Below are 15,366 nucleotides of genomic sequence, written 5' to 3' on the forward strand. Positions count from 1 at the left end.
CTCCTCACTTGAAAAGAATATTCCCCACTGTACATTAATACATCAACATTCTAATTATCCATTAGCTTCTTTTGAGTTTGGTTAGAAAGAATAAGTTTCTGACATCTCTATTAGCTCAAAGTACACTAACAAATTGAGTTTCTTTATCCAAAGTTTTATCATTAACCCTGAGTTTTGACATCCCCACCAAAGTGTCATCACCATATGAAACCATGCAGAAATGGTCAGCCTTCCAACCCACTATCATCTCTCATTTTAGAAATGCAATACGTATTTTTCATTTATGCAACTATAAATTCTTCAAATGCATGGACTATGACTTTCACATCCTTTGTATCCTCCACATCACTTATCACATTCTTGGCATGTCAGAGATGCTTAATAACTATTTATGCCATTGTTATTTCTACCATTAAATGATTCCCTTCAACTTTAGAAGATCTACAGTTTTTAATCCACTACCAACACACGCTCACGTGTCTTCCCAGCACCAGTCCTAGCTGCTAATCTCTTGAACAGCACAAAGAGTAATTGGAAACCAATGTTTTGTTTTGCTTTGTTTACCCCCAGTGTATCCAGTTTCTCTCCTCACTCTCAATACTAAAAAAGGAGCAAAAGAAAATGGTAACCTCACCCACCTCTTTTCTGGCAACCAGATCTCTGGAAACCCAACATGCATTGGCTGAGAACAAGAGCAACAGCATCAACAATATTAATAATAATAATTACCTTTACTAGGTGCTTAATTTGTTTAGGCATTGTGCTAAACACTTTACATGGATCATCTTGTTTATTCCTGTTAATGTACCTAGAAGGTAGGTTTTGTAACTGGATGATTGTTTTCCATAAACCCTAAAGTGTGTCTACATGGAAGAGAAAACTAGGGTGCCTGAAGAGCCCTTGCAATTGGGATGAGGAAGAAATAGCAACTTTGATATCTAAACCCCAGACAGGCAAGAGAATGACCCAGCTGATCATATGCTCTTCCTCCCTTACCTGTGTACTACTTAGAGGAAAGGGTGCATTTTTATATATGGGGGAACGTGAACTCTGAAAGGACTGAGATTGTTTTCACCAATAGATGGACTGAGCATTCCTAATAGAAATTAATTTCAGTTATGGAAAGGTAAAAGCATGTATTCTTGAACATCTGAGATTCTGGACCTAGGTAATAATATCACCCTTATGGTTGGAGGGGGAGGGGAAAAAGCTGAGATTCAGACACTTGTTCAAGATCATACAGATAGTCAATGATGGTGTCTATATTTGAAGCCATAATATCTAAATCCAGAGTTTACTCTTCTGAGAATTGGATATATAAAAATTTTACAAATTTAATGGGAATACTCTAACATTAAAAATGTAACCTGCCTTGGGGCTTCCCTGGTGGCGCAGTGGTTGAGAGTCCGCCTGCCGATGCAGGGGACACGGGTGCGTGCCCCGGTCCGGGAAGATCCCACATGCCACGGAGCGGCTGGGCCCATGAGCCATGGCCGCTGAGCCTGCGCGTCCGGAGCCTACGCTCCGCAACGGGAGAGGCCACAGCGGTGAGAGGCCCGCGTACCGCAAAAAAAAAAAAAAGTAACCTGCCTCAGTATCATTTCTTCCAGAAGTTATGTCCTTCCTGTGTATCCCTGGGTCAACAAGAAAAGGCACTGTCCTATAGAAATATAATTCAATCTAAATATATAATTTTTTTAATTTGCAGCAGCCACATTTAGAAAAAAGCTTTTAAAAAAGCAGCTAAAATTAATTTTTGTTAATATATTTCCTTTAAAAATATCCAAAGTATTATCACTTCCAACATGCAATCAATACCTTAAAATTTCAAATAAATTATTTTACTTATTTTTATAATAAATGTTCAGATCTGATGTATATTTCATACTGATACCACATCTCACTTCAGATTAGCTACATTTCAAGTGGGGCTAATGGCTACCTTTTGGATGGTGCTAACCCAGGTAAGACACAGTAAAGCAGTGATTCGAATTTATCACAAAGGACACTTTATGACCCCAATTCATGTTTTCCCCAGACACTCCTTCTTCCATAAAGTGGTGAAGGAAGCACAGACCTTCTGTCCGTCTTTCCCAGAACTTTATCTTCCTTTGAAAAAAATCTCAGAATTTTTGGGAGTCAAGCTTAGCATTTTCTTTTGGTCAGACAATTTTTACTTAAATTTTTCTTCCCTCACTTTTATTAACAGCTTTACTGAGGAATAACTGGCATATAAAAACTCACTTTAGTGAGAAAATTTTTATTTTGTTTTAGTAAGGACAAGAGTCTCTCAAGTCTTTACTGCATTTCCTGTACTATCCTAGCTCTTATTAATAACCTCAGTGAAGTCTTGCAACCTATGAGTAAGTGCTGTCAGTATTATTTATCCCACTTCATGTATCAGGAAACTGAGGTTTAGAGGGCCAATGTTACTTGTCAAGGTTATTCGGCTGGTAAGTGGAGCACCTGGATTCGAAAAAAGGCAGGCCACCTCCACTTAGCAGTGCTGTCTTCAGGCTACCTAATTGTAAATATCAACAAGACCTAGGTTTATAATATTGCACCATAAAATGCTAGAGACAGAAATGAGGAGGTGCTAGGAGCACTATGATATAATTACCTAGAAAAATAGAAGAAACAAAAAAGTCTTTATGCAGACTTCTGGCTAGTCAAGCTAACCTCCCTTTAGAAAACACCTTCTCACTTACAGGGGCATTTGACTATATGGTCTGTTTTAACCTTAATATTTGTAAGCAGGAACTTTACAATAATTCTGTGTAATATTTGCTGAATACATCACAAGGTGAAAGTATGTTACAAGATAGAATAAAGCAAGAACATCTAATTTTTAGCATTATTCTTTCATGATATGTTCAAGAACTTTTGAAACTATCCTCCAAGTTTCCATGAGATGTATTCTCCCCTCAAGAATAACTGCTAGAACATTTTAGTAGCGTGAGGAGAGCCAGCATCTTCCATCTAAAGATGTTTCTTTTCTCTTAACCTGGCACCACCGTCCACTATCACCTTCTCACCACTAATGAACACAGGGAGAGCCCCACTGGAGCGTGAGCTGCATTCTTCCTAGACGCAGACATGTCTGAGCATTTCTGCAAACAGATGAATCAGAGCTATGAGGAATCTGTTTGGGAAGAGGGAGCCTTTAGTCAAAGTAAGAAAGAGAAGTGAAGCTCACTGTTTCTTCTAACAAAAACACCCTGGGTAAAGAGTGAGAGGAGAAACAGCAGGCAAGTGCAATTCACTTTGTCCAGTGATGTCCCTTCTTCCTCCCGGCTGTGCCTTCCCTCCCTCCAGGGACACGGGCCAGAGCCGCAGAGATGGAGCCTTTAACAGGAATACAGGAGAGCTGCCTGGCTCAGAGGTCAGCACTGCAAGATGATACAACAAGGGTAGACATTTTCCACAATCAGAGAAGAAGCCAGAACAGATTTGAGAAATCAAAACACAGAGTGAAGCCTTGGCGTAGCTAGAGCTCCAGCACACCAGCAGTGTCCGGACATTTCCGGCCACAGGGTAAAGCTCCAGTGACCTGAGCTGGCCTCAGCGTGGCAAGGGCAGCATCATTATGACCACACATTCATCAGCAGCCTACACCCACACTAACAGGCAACACCAGGCAGCCTGTGCATCCCCAGAATCTGGTGTAAAGAGAGGAAAATATGTGACTGCACAGTGGCTAAGAGAACTGAATGTGAGCCCTTCTGGGAATTTGTGGGAACGCCCAGAAATAGTTGGGATGGGGATACCTGGAGGCAGCTGGAGGTTCCACAGAGGCAGGGATAAACAGAATCAGAGAAATAATTTACATGTTGTGAGCCTAATTTTATTCCTAGCTTTGTGTGGTCTAGGCATACAAGCACTGTGCTATCCCAGTACCATTACTCAGACTCCAACTCTTGTTAAGTGTTCAAGGATCACTAAATTATTTTTTCCGACCTCAGGAAAGAAAAGTAACATGTCAGTGGAGGACAAGCCAAGGTAGACCACTGTGTAGGAGATGCCAGGGTAGGAATTGGGCACTAGGATGAATTGTGGAATTGTGTATGCAGGGACATTCTTCCTAACAATGGTGGGTCCCGGCCCCGGACTTGAGAGGATAAACGGTGAATGGAAGACTCCCCTTTAGTGAATTTAGTCAATGGTATTTTGGCAATTAATTATTATCAGTACAAGTGAGAACAAATGATTCCATCTAACAAATCAAAATTTAATAGGAATTTAATTGTTTTATCAAGAGTTTTTATAATGTCTCATGTTTGCTTTAATAGAAATTTATCTCAGTTCCTCAGTCTTATAACTGAGCAAGAAGTAAGTCACATTGTTTCAGAAATTCAAATCATGTTGCATAAATAAATGGAAAAATGATTCATCCTTCCACATTTCCCTAAACAAACTACAACTGAGCTGCCAATAAGACTAACACCTGGAGCATTTCTACACAAGGGGGCGCCAGAACCTGACTTTCCTTAATAATATAATCTACCTAGAACTAGTGAAGATTTCTGAGTTTGATGGCAAAAGAGAGAAGGAGTCAAATATGTAAAAGCAATAGGCAGATATATCTGGTTCACATGCCAGCTTTATGCTAATGCTTAAATAGTTTTAAAATCTCCATAGTTGGTTCAGGATGTTAAATGTGTAAATAGCAACATCTGAGCAAGGGAGATAGTGGTATCACTCTGCTTGAAATTGCCTTGCTGAATACAGTGGGGTTTTTGTAATGAATTAATTTTAATAGGCTTTCTTCTACTTAAAGAGGAACTCAGGATGGTATTTCAATTAGATTCATTGGTACATATTTCTTTATGCAATGGCCAAAGTGTTACATTAAACAATAGAAAACATAACAAGGTATCACTATGGAATAAGTCGTTAATTTGCTAAGCAATGCAAATTTTAAGGATTTGGGTTTTGAAATGAAGCGATAATGTAGAATACAAATAGAGGGCTTTAGAATATTCTATTACCAAAAGAGAGAGCAACAAAGTTGTTTTTCAAAGGGGTAGAGAGGCAAAAATATGATCCAAATTACGATAGAAATGGATTTAAATAAATGTTTAAAAAAAAAAAGAAAAGAAAAGGTCAATGGAACTGAGGAAAGAAGAACACAGATACTTCCAGCAGGAAAAACATCATGCTGGTGATTCTTAAGACAGGTGCACACAGTATAGTTTTGTTCAGATTACTCAGTCTCTCACACCTGTATTATTCTTACACATAAGCAGTAACACTATCAGTGAATTACGTTCTTTCATTGTCCCCTGGATTTCTCCTTTCAGCACTTAAAATTGTAACCGGAACATCACATCCTTTATTATGAAGGGTGGAAAAGTATAGTACATTTTCCTAAAGGCTTGCTTTGAGCTACTCAAGCAGACACAGAATTCAAAAGAACAAACAAATAGTTCACATTAGAACATGTTCAACTCCTACAGAATTCACAGGGCAGTGGAAACTTGGAATGGATTCTATTTAATTCACTTCTCAGTGTATTAGTTATCTATTGTTATATAATTTATTACTCCAATGCACAGTAATTTAAAACAACACAGATTTATTACTCACAGTTTCTTTGAGTCAGTAATTCAGAAGAAGCTCAGTAGGTGGTTCTGGCTCAGGGTCTCTTGATTTCACAGGCAAGATATGAGCCCAGGCTGTAGTCATCTGAAAACTTGACTGACGCTAGAAGATCCATTTCCAGGATTTCTCACTCATGTGGCCTCACTTATTGACCTCTCCATAGAGCTGCTTGAGAGTCCTCACAACATAGCAGCTGGCTTCTCCCAGACCAAGTGGTCCAAAAGAACAGGACAGAAGCCACGTATCTTTTATAACATCAACTCCAAAGACACAATCATTTCTACAATATCCTATTGGTTATACAAGTCAGCCTTTTCCAATGTGGGAGGAGACTACAAAAGGACGTGAATACGAGGGGGCTAGAATCATTGAGGACTGTCTTGAAAGCTGGTTCCACACCCAGCTCCTCTAGATTCATGGCATTCCCATATGGCCAACCAGATGTAAGCATAAAAGTATCTCCTTCCTTCCACAGCCTCTGATTCCCTTTATGCCTCTTTTCTTCTCACTCTCAACTCCTTCAAGCAGACACCAGACTCTGTCACTGGATCTCTTCTTGTTCAGCTCCTTTATGTTTCATTGCCATATTATTCCAGAGATTTTCATCACTGAGAGAAGAGAAGGGAAAACAATTTTCACTGAGGTCAGTCTTTTAGAGCCTCAGTATAAAGCCATTATCATCTTCATACTACCAAGATTAATACCTTTTAGTGTATCTCCTGCACTTTATTATGCTAAAGAATATCTGTCTCCTCCTTGAGTCAAATTTCCAAAAAAATACCCTGTTTTCTTGGTCTCAATATCAGTCAGGCTCCAGGTCGGGTGGGGGAGGGGTTGTAGAATGAGGAAGGGGAAAAGGAAACAAAAACCATATAACTATGCAACAATTGCAATACATAAATTACTTGCAAATTATTCCTTTGGCATACATCTTACCCAATAAAATATACATTCCGCAAATGCAAACAGTGTCTACCTGTTTACCACTTTAATCCTAGTACCTACCACAGTGTATGACACATCATACTCTAATAATCATTTAGTATAAAATAGGCAGCTACTTCAATTACATTATTTAAAAGACTAAAAGTGTTTCCTGATGATAATCTAAGTAAAGATTAATAGATCTGTGTTAAAATACAATCATGTGATTCAGATATATTAAATAATGTTAATATACTGACCTCTTAATTAATATATCTGTTCATTTCTGGTATGTATTTACAATGCATCATAATTTAAGAATAAATCCAAACTTAGTCATCAACAAAATCATTTATTGACCACCCACTCTATAAATGAAATCCTTCTATGGTTGGTCAATAAATAAAGTTATACCTGTTAACAGAATTTGTTATCAGATCGTTGATAAATTTAAATATTTCTTCTGTTAGATATATCATAATGGAATAATTTGCCAAGGTATGCTGCCTCAATTTAAACCCACAGCTCAACACAGAGGCATCTCTTGTGATGGGGTTAAGGATCCCAGCATGCTGGGCATCTAGAGTGCTGGAATCTACAGTATCACACTCCATGTGTCAGCCAGTGTTCAAGAACAGAGACCTTGGTGCTGCTGTTCCACCCAACCCAAGAAGAGAGGAGATATACCCCCAGAAACAGTTCAATTAGAAGGAGGGGATGTATCACACTGTGTCCCAACCAGAACCAGATGACATTTACCAGATAATTCAAGAAGGAGGATTTATTTTAAAAAGGGGTGAGTTTTGAAGATATGGTGAGATGCAGACAAGCCTTAATAGAAAGTGCAGGTCAGTGGAATAAGGACTGGCAGAGTGCCCACCAGGCTTAGAAGAAGGGGGGTGGGCTGCTGACACCCAGACGGAGAGAACGGTTAGTAAGTAGTCTCCTAGAGAGGTGATGTGACTGTCCACAGCCAGCCTCACTCTTCTCCCTCCCTCAGGGGAGAGCACCCAAAATATCCAAGAGAGGAGAGCTTTATTTTATTCCTCTCTGAATCTTCTGCACATAACAGTACCTGCCACAAGCAATGAGTCCCTAGGAAACGTTTTGTGTGAACTGAACCAGACCGCCTCCTCCTCTCTCCTCACACTCATGCTGATAAAACTGGCAGGTCACTGTAGCTCAGCCTCTGCACCCCTAACATGAGAATGATAATAATACAAGGGATTCTTTCTGGAAAAAAAAAAAAATTGAGAAAATGTGCTGTGAACTCTACATCTCTACCAAATACAAGCCATGGAAGGTCCCTATAGGAAGGCTCCCTCCGTGTCAATAATACAGAAATGCCATTGCCTAGGATCACTTAGTAGTCAAAAGGCAGGGCTGATTTTCTCCTTTAAATTATTCCATTTGATAAAGTAGGTAGTCTAAGGCAGAGGAATCTATATCTATTTCCACATTACTCAATAATTCTAGTCTTACTTTTCATGGAAAAAAAGGCACTTACAAAAGAAAAAAAATTGTTGTATTATTAGTTGAGACTTAACTAAGTCTGTGTAAAGGTAGAACTGAGTTGTTCAATACAGTAGCCACTAGTCACATATGGCTATTTAAATCTAACTTTTAATAATTAAAATTCGATATAATTTAAAATTCAATTCCTTGGTCACACGTGTCACATTTCAAGTGCTCCCCAACCACGTATGTCAGATGGTGCATAACGAACATTTTCACAAAAAGTTCTACTGGTGAACTGCTGAGCCCAGAATAATAACCTCTCAGGATTCTTCCAGAATTAAATTTTGAAACTTATATGACTAAAATTAAAAATGATCACACTTTAGAAGAAAAGGGAACCTTCCTACACTGTTGGTGGGAATGTAAATTGGTGAAGCCACTATGGAAAACAGTATGGAGATTCCTTAAAAAACTAAAAATAGGCTTCCGGGAAGATGGCAGAAGAGAAAGACGCAGAGATCACCTTCCTCCCCACAGATACGCCAGAAATACATCTACAGATGGAACAACTCCTATAGAACACCTACTGAACGCTGGCAGAAGACCTCAAACCTCCCAAAAGGCAAGAAACCCCCCACGTACCTGGGTAGGGAAAAAGAAAGAAGAATACACAGAGACAAAAGGATAGGGACGGGACCTGCACCGGTGGGAGGGAGCTATGAAGGAGGAAAGGTTGCCACACACTAGGAAGCCCCTTCGCGGGCGGAGACTGGGGGTGGCAGAGGGGTGAAGCTTCGGAGCCGCGGAGGAGAGCGGAGAGATTCCCGCACAGAGGATCAGGGCCAACCAGCACTCACCAGCCCGAGAGGCTTGTCTGCTCACCCGCCGGGGCGGGTGGGGCTCGGAGTTGACGCTTGGGCTTCGGTCGGAGCGCCGGGAGAGGACTGGGGTTGGCGGCGTGAACACACCCCACAGGGGGTTAGTGCGCCACGGCTAGCCGGGAGAGAGTCCAAGGAAAAGTCTGGACCTGCCGAAGAGGCAAGAGACTTTTTCTTCCCTCTTTGTTTCCTGGTGCGCGAGGAAAGGGGATTAAGAGCGCTGCTTAAAGGAGCTCCAGAGACGGGCGCGAGCCGCGGCTAAAAGCATGGACCCCAGACACGGGCATGAGACGCTAAGGCTGCTGCTGCCGCCACCAAGAAGCCTCTGTGCGAGCACAGGTTACTATCCCCACCCCCCTTCCGGGGAGCCTGTGCAGCCCGCCATTGCCAGGGTTCCGGGATCCAGGGACAACTCCTCCAGGAGGACGCACGGTGCGCCTCAGGCTCGTGCAACGTCATGCCGGCCTCTGCCGCCGCAGGCTCGCCCAGCACTCCATGCCCCTCCCTCCCCGCGGCCTGAGTGAGCCAGAGCCCCCAAATCTGCGGCTCCTTTAACCCCGTCCTGTCTGAGCAAAGAACAGACGCCCTCCGGCGACCTACACGCAGAGGCAGGGCCAAATCCAAAGCTGAGCCCCTGGGAGCTGTGAGAACAAAGAAAAAGGAAAATCTCTCCCAGCAGCCTCAGAAGCAGCGGATTAAAGCTCCACAATCAAGTTGATGTACCCTGCATCTGTGGAATACCTGAATAGACAACGAATCATCCCAAATTAAGGAGGTGGACATTGAGAGCAAGATTTATGATTTTTTCCCATTTTCCTCTTTTTGTGAGTGTGTATGTATATGCTTCTGTGTGACATTTTGTCTGTACAGCTTTGCTTGCACTATTTGTTCTAGGGTTCTATCCGTCCATTTTGTTTTGTTTTGTTTTGCTTTCTTTTTAATTTTTCTTTTCTTTTTTTTCTTAATAATTATTTTTTATTTTAATAATTTTATTATATTTTATCTTACTTTATTTTATTTTACTTTATCTTCTTTCTTTATTTCCTTCCTTCCTTCCTTCCTCCCTCCCTCCCTACCTCCTTCCCTTCTTTCTTTCTTTCTTTCTTTCTACTTCTACTAATTCTTTCTTTCTACTTTTTCTCCCTTTTATTCTGAGTCATGTGGACGAAAGGCTCTTGGTGCTGTAACCAGGAGTCAGTGCTGTGCCTCTGAGGTGGGAGAGCCAACTTCAGGACTGCTGGTCCACAAGAGACCTCCCAGCTCCACATAATATCAAATGGCGAAAAACTCCCAGAGATCTCCATCTCAACACCAGCACCCAGCTTCACTCAACGACCAGCAAGCTACAGTGCTGGACATCCTATGCCAAACAACTAGCAAGACAGGAACACAACCCCACCCATTAGCAGAGAGGCTGCCTAAAATCATAATAAGTCCACAGACACCCCAAAACACACCACCAGACGTGGACCTGCCCACCAGAAAGACAAGATCCAGCCTCATCCACCAGAACACAGGCACTAGTCCCCTCCACCAGGAAGCCTACACAACCCACTGAACCAACCTTAGCCACTGGGGACAGACACCAAAAACAACGGGAACTACGAACCTGCATCCTGCAAAAAGGAGACCCCAAACACAGTAAGATACACAAAATGAGAAGACAGAAAAACACACAGCAGATGAAGGAGCAAGATAAAAACCCATGGACCTAACAAATGAAGAGGAAATAGGCAGTCTAACTGAAAAAGAATTCAGAATAATGATAGTAAAGATGATCCAAAATCTTGGAAATAGAACAGACAAAATGCAAGAAACATTTAACAAGGACCTAGAAGAACTAAACATGAAAAAAACAACGATGAACAACACAATAAATGAAATTAAAAATACTCTAGAAGGGATCAATAGCAGAATAACTGAGGCAGAAGAACGGATAAGTGACCTGGAAGATAAAATAGTGGAAATAACTAATGCAGAGCAGAATAAAGAAAAAAGAATGAAAAGAACTGAGGACAGTCTCAGAGACCTCTGGGACAACATTAAACACACCAACATTTGAATTATAGGGGTTCCAGAAAAAGCAGAGAAAAAGAAAGGGACTGAGAAAATATTTGAAGAGATTATAGTTGAAAACTTCCCTAATATGGGAAAGGAAATAGTTAATCAAGTCCAGGAAGCACAGAGAGTCCCATACAGGATAAATCTAAGGAGAAAAATGCCAAGACGCATATTAATCAAACTGTCAAATATTAAATACAAAGAAAACATATTAAAAGCAGCAAGGGAAAAACAACAAATAACACACAAGGGAATCCCCATAAGGTTAACAGCTGATCTTTCAGCAGAAAATCTGCAAGCCAGAAGGGACTGGCAGGACATATTTAAAGTGAAGGAGAAAAACCTACAACCCAGATTACTCTACCCAGCAAGGATCTCAATCAGATTTGATGGAGAAATTAAAACCTTTACAGACGAGCAAAAGCTGAGAGAGTTCAGCACCACCAAACCAGCTTTACAGCAAATGCTAAAGGAACTTCTCTAGGCAAGAAACACAAGAGAAGGAAAAGACCTACAATAACGAACCCAAAACAATTTTAAAAATGGGAATGGGAATATACATATTGATAATTACCTTAAATGTAAATGGACTAAATGCTCCCACCAAAAGACACAGATTGGCTGAATGAATACAAAAACAAGACCCATATATTTGCTGTCTACAAGAGACCCATTTCAGACCTAGAGACACATACAGACTGAAAGTAAGGGGATGGAAAAAGATATTTCATGCAAATGGAAACCAAAAGAAAGCTGAAGTAGCAATTCTCATATCAGATAAAATGGACTTTAAAATAAAGACTATTAGAAGAGACAAAGAAGGACACTACATAATGATCAAGGGATCGATCCAAGAAGAAGATATAACAATTGTAAATATTTATGCACCCAACATAGAAGCACCTCAATACATACGGCAAATACTAACAGCCATAAAAGGGGAAATCGACAGTAACACATTCATAGTAGGGGACTTTAACACCCCACTTTCACCCATGGACAGATCATCCAAAATGAAAATAAATAAGGAAACACAAGCTTTAAATGATACATTAAACAAGATGGACTTAACTGATATTTATAGGACATTCCATCCAAAAACAACAAAATACACATTTTTCTCAAGTGTTCATGGAACATTCTGCAGGATAGATCATATCTTGGGTCACAAATCAAGCCTTGGTAGATTTAAGAAAATTGAAATTGTATCAAGTATCTTTCCCAACCACAACACTATGAGACTAGATATCAATTACAGGAAAAGATCTGTAAAAAATACAAACACATGGAGGCTAAACAATACACTACTTAATAACAAAGTGATCACTGAAGAAATCAAAGAGGAAATAAAAAAAATACCTAGAAACAAATGACAATGGAGACACGACGACCCAAAACCTATGGAATGCAGCAAAAGCAGTTCTAACAGGGAAGTTTATAACATCACAAGCCCACTTTAAGAAACAGGAAACATCTCAAATAAACAACCTAACCTTGCACCTAAAGCAACTAGAGAAAGAAGAACAAAAAAAACCCATGAAATGAAATGAACCCCATGAAATGAAAGAAACCCCATGAAATGAAAGAAATCATAAAAATCAGATCAGAAATAAATGAAAAAGAAATGAAGGAAACGATAGCAAAGATCAATAAAACTAAAAGCTGGTTCTTTGAGAAGATAAACAAAATTGATAAACCATTAGCCAGACTCATCAAGAAAAAAAGGGAGAAGACTCAAATCAATAGCATTAGAAATGAAAAAGGAGAAGTAACAACTGACACTGCAGAAATACAAAAGATCCTGAGAGATTACTACAAGCAACTCTATGCCAATAAAATGGACAACCTGGAAGAAATGGACAAATTCTTAGAAAGGCACAACCTGCCAAGACTGAATCAGGAAGAAATAGAAAATATGAACAGACCAATCACAAGCACTGAAATTGAAACTGTGATTAAAAATCTTCCAACAAACAAAAGCCCAGGATCAGATGGCTTCACAGGCTAATTCTAACAAACATTTAGAGAAGAGCTAATACCTATCCTTATCAAACTCTTCCAAAATATAGCAGAGGGAGGAACACTCCCAAATTCATTCTACAAGGCCACCATCACCTTGATACCAAAACCAGACAAGGATGTCACAAAGAAAGAAAACTACAGGCCAATATCACTGATGAACATAGATGCAAAAATCCTCAACAAAATACTAGCAAAAAAAATCCAACAGCACATTAAAAGGATCATACACAATGATCAAGTGGGGTTTATTCCAGGAATGCAAGGATTCTTCAATATACGCAAATCAATCAATGTGATACACCATATTAACAAATTGAAGGAGAAAAACCATATGATTATCTCAATAGATGCAGGGAAAGCTTTTGACAAAATTCAACACCCATTTATGATAAAAACCCTGCAGAAGTTAGGCATAGAGGGAACCTTCCTCAACATAATAAAGGCCATATATGACAAACCCACAACCAACATCATCCTCAATGGTGAAAAACTGAAAGCATTTCCACTAAGATCAGGAACAAGACAAGGTTGCCCACTCTCACCACTCTTATTCAACATAGTTTTGGAAGTTTTAGCCACAGCATTCAGAGAAGGAAAGGAAATAAAAGGAATCCAAATCGGAAAAGAAGAAGTAAAGCTGTCACTGTTTGCAGATGACGTGATACTATACATAGAGAATCCTAAAGATGCTACCAGAAAACTACTAGAGCTAATCAATGAATTTGGTAAAGTTTCAGGATACAAAATTAATGCAGAGAAATCGCTTGCATTCCTATACACTAATGATGAAAAATCTGAAAGTGAAATCAAGAAAACACTCCCATTTACCATTGCAACAAAAAGAATAAAATATCTAGGAATAAACCTACCTAAGGAGACAAAAGACCTGTATGCAGAAAATTGTAAGACACTGATTAAAGAAATTAAAGATGATACAAATAGATGGAGAGATATACCATGTTCTTGGATTGGAAGAATCAACACTGTGAAAATGACTCTACTTCCCAAAGCAATCTACAGATTCAATGCAATCCCTATCAAACTACCACTGGCATTTTTCACAGAACTAGAACAAAAAATTTCACAATTTGTATGGAAACACAAATGACCCCGAATAGCCAAAGGAATCTTGAGAACGAAAAATGGAGCTGGAGGAATCAGGCTCCCTGACTTCAGACTATACTACAAAGCTACAGTAATCAAGACAGTATGGTACTGGCACAAAAACAGAAAGATACATCAATGGAACAGGATAGAAAGCCCAGAGATAAACCCATGCACATATGGTCACCTTATCTTTGATAAAGGAGGCAGGAATGTACAGTGGAGAAAAGACAGCCTCTTCGATAAGTGGTGCTGGGAAAACTGGACAGGTACATGTAAAAGTATGAGATTAGATCACTCCCTAACACCATACACAAAAATAAGCTCAAAATGGATTAAAGACCCAAATGTAAGGCCAGAAACTATCAAACTCTTAGAGGAAAACATAGGCAGAACACTCTATGACATAAATCACAGCAAGATCCTTTTTGACCCGCCTCCTAGGGAAATGGAAATAAAAACAAAAATAAACAAATGGGACCTAATGAAACTTCAAAGCTTTTGCACAGCAAAGGAAACCATAAATAAGACCAAAAGACAACCCTCATAATGGGAGAAAATATTTGCAAATGAAACAACTGACAAGGGATTAATTTCCAAAATTTATGCAGCTCAATAACAAAAAAAAAAAACCAATCCAAAAATAGGCAGAAGACCTAAATAGACATTTCTCCAAAGATATACAGACTGCCAACAAACACATGAAAGAATGTTCAACATCATTAATCATTAGAGAAATGCAAATCAAAACTACAATGAGATATCTTCTCACACCTGTCAGAATGGCCATCATTAAAAAATCTAGAAACAATAAATGCTGGAGAGGGTGTGGAGAAAAGGGAACCCTCTTGCACTGTTGATGGGAATGTAAATTGATACAGCCACTGTGGAGAACAGTATGGAGTTTTCTTAGAAAACTACAAATAGAGCTACCATATGACCCAGCAATCCCACTACTGGGCATATACCCTGAGAAAACCATAATTCAAAAAGGGTCATGTACCAAAATGTTCATTGCACCTCTATTTACAATAACCCGGAGATGGAAACAACCTAAATGTCCATCATCGGATGAATGGATAAAGAAGATGTGGCACATATATACAATGGAATATTACTCAGCCATTAAAAGAAACGAAATTGAGCTATTTGTAACGAGGTGGATAGACCTAGAGTCTGTCATACAGAGTGAAGTAAGTCAGAAAGAGAAAGACAAATACCGTATGCTAACACATATATATGGAATTTAAGAAAAAAAAATGTCATGAAGAACCTAGGGGTAAGACAGGAATAAAGACACAGACCTACTAGAGAATGG

The sequence above is a fragment of the Orcinus orca genome, chromosome 3, assembly GCF_937001465.1.
Source record: "Orcinus orca chromosome 3, mOrcOrc1.1, whole genome shotgun sequence".
Classification (NCBI taxonomy): Eukaryota; Metazoa; Chordata; class Mammalia; order Artiodactyla; family Delphinidae; genus Orcinus; species Orcinus orca.